Raw genomic sequence first — 2,752 nt, 5'->3', positions numbered from 1 at the left:
TTTGCTCAGTTGTGCAGTTTTTTAATGTCCTCTAGTCATTTGGACACAAAAGTATAAATCCAAGCTTATGCCAGACATGGATTTTTTTCAATCAGCCTATTTTAATTGCATAAATGTTCATCTTTGTCTTGAAGGGAAAATATAATACACAGTTCATTGGAAAAGAATGTCACCTTGATTGGTATAATTAAGACTTTCTGTTCTAATGCAGCCTGTAAGGCCAAAAGCCAGACAGAGCTTCCCCTTTCATAGTGCCTCCAAAAATTAAAGAGTCCTTAGCCCAATATGTATTTTTGTTTCTATTTTTTTTCAATTAATTAAAAGCATAAGCAGAGGGACAAAAAATTTACTTGTATCCCTGTCATCAAACATCCCTATTCTCTCCAAACTCTAAGGAGATTTTTTGTGTGTTTTGCATTAATTGCAATAATGTCAGTAACAAGGAGGCAGCTCCGTGGGGAAATGCAGTGAAGGCCTCCTCTCCTGCCAAGGGACCAGCGTCCCCAGGATACTGGAAGCATGCTTTGAGCTCTCTTGTGCACCAAAAGTTGCCATTGGGTTAGAAGGGGTTTTGATTGTTTTAAGAAAACATGGTTTAGCTTTAATCATTATATATATTGTTAGACCTGCTGTGGGTTGAATTGTGTCTCCCAAAAAGCTATGTTCGAGTCTTAACTCCCGGCACCAGTGAATGTGCCTTCATTTGCAAACAGGGCCTTTGCAGATGTAACCAAGTTAAGATGAAGTCATGCTCGATTACAACAAGCAAAAATGTGATGGCTGGTGTCCATGTAAGAAGGCCGTGCAGAGATACAGAGATGTAGAGACACAGGCACACAGGGAAGAAGCCATGTGAAGACAGAGGCAGAGATTGGCTGCCACAAACTGAGGAGTTTCAAGGATCACCAGCCATCACCAGTCACCAAAAGAAGCAAAGAGGGATTTTCCCTAGAGCTGTCAGAGGCAGTGTGGCCCTAACGACACCTTGATGTCAGACTTCTGGCCCCCAGAACCATGACAGAATAAATTTCTCTTGTGTCAACTCACTAAGTTTGTGGTCATTTGTTATGACAGCCCTAGGAAACTAATATAGACCCAAATTCCTAGGATTCAACAAGGAATAAAGAGGACAACGTTGTCTGCCATTTTGTGGGAACAAGATAACGTGGTCAAAGCTCCAAACAAGTTGAAGCAAATGCTGTCTTTCCAAGCCCTGCCTGAGGAAAGTGTGGCTCAGCACTGGAGTCCCTGCCCTCCTGTGCCTACACCCTTGTTCCCTACATCAATCTCTCCTTACTCCCCCTAGAGCATTCTGGTGCCCTCAATTCTCTTTATGCTCCTAGAACTTCCAAGTTACAGATCTGAGTGGTGCCAATTTGCAACCTAAGCACAGGAATTGGGGTCAAACACATTTGATGTCCAAGCCACTGATTAACTCTGCTTCCATGGGGGCGTTGGGACATCCCTGAGCCCCACTGGCCCATTTGCAAAATGGGGACAGTAATACCAACCTTGCACTTTTTGGAGAGGTTTGCATGAAATAATTTATGTTAAAAATCCTGGCATCTACTAGTTCCTCAATAAAATGCAATTTCCCTCATTTCTCCTTCCCAAGAGACATATGTAGTATGAATTAAAGAAAGCAAGAAGACAAGTCTAGAGAAGTCAGGTAACGCAAGGAGAAAATTAAGAGTCCCTGAGGGCAGAGGTTATCTGAAACCTACCATGGGCAACACTCTCCTGAAGGTAGCTCAGTGACTCTTCACCCATACCCTATGAAGTAGATACTATTGTCACCCAGTTTTCTGGAAAGAAACTAAGGCTTAGAGCAGGGCTTATCAACGTCAACACTATTAACATTTTAGACCAGGTAATTCTTTATAGGTTGGTACTGTTCTGTTCATTGTAGGATATTTAGCAGTATTCATGGCCTCTATCCACTAAATGTTCCCCTCCCCAGTTGAGACAACCAAAAATGTCTCCAGACATTGCCAAATGTCCCCTGGGAAGCAAAATTCCCCCCAGCTGAAAACCACTGGTTTGGAGAAATTTATTAGTTACTATTTCAACATCACAAAGCCAGTATAACTTAGGGTTTCAAAACTCAGGTGAGTATTATTAACCAAGAGTGATAGGGAAAGTAAGTTTTTACCATAGAACAGAAACAATCAACTTTTCTCCCTGTTACCCAAGTAACGCTACCTTCTGATGAAAGCAGCAGGAGGTACTGTTTATACCCAAATCACATCCAAGCACAGAATGAATAAGAGTACAGGGCTTGAATCGAGAAGATTCCTCATAGGTTCAAGGTAGATAGTAGAAGATACACTAGCCCACACTGCAATATGGGGCAAACACTCCACAGTAATTGCATTTTTAAACTGATAAGAACAGATACTATAACATGCTGAAATAAAAAATAAAAAATAAATAAATCTACCTAAAAAAAAAAAAAAAGAACAGATACTATACTTGATCTTAGCCAAAAGGCTGAGAAGCAATAGTAATTGCATTTTTAGATGGCTTCATAGTCAGTCAACTACCATGGAGACATCCATGACTAGCCTCACTTGTAGCTAGACGTGGTCACATGACTCAGATCTGGCCAATGGAGTGTGAGTGGGAGTGATACTGGAATCTTCTGAGACATGTGTTTAAAGGAAGGCATATGCTTTCCCCCTTGGTCTCTGCTCCATCCCGATGCTTGGCAGATGGATACATGGTGAGCCATCTGGGACCATGCAGACAAGGA

General features: G+C 41.6%; 1 pseudogene; it reads right to left on the bottom strand.

The window, feature by feature from the left end:
* Positions 1–2,328: 2,328 nt before the first annotated feature.
* Positions 2,329–2,502, bottom strand: LOC123637512 (annotated as a pseudogene).
* Between the last annotated feature and the right edge of the window lie 250 nt (positions 2,503–2,752).

The sequence above is a fragment of the Lemur catta genome, chromosome 4 (genome assembly GCF_020740605.2).
Source record: "Lemur catta isolate mLemCat1 chromosome 4, mLemCat1.pri, whole genome shotgun sequence".
Classification (NCBI taxonomy): Eukaryota; Metazoa; Chordata; class Mammalia; order Primates; family Lemuridae; genus Lemur; species Lemur catta.
Note: the sequence above shows the minus strand (reverse complement) of the source record. Positions and strands in the feature narration are given on the sequence as shown.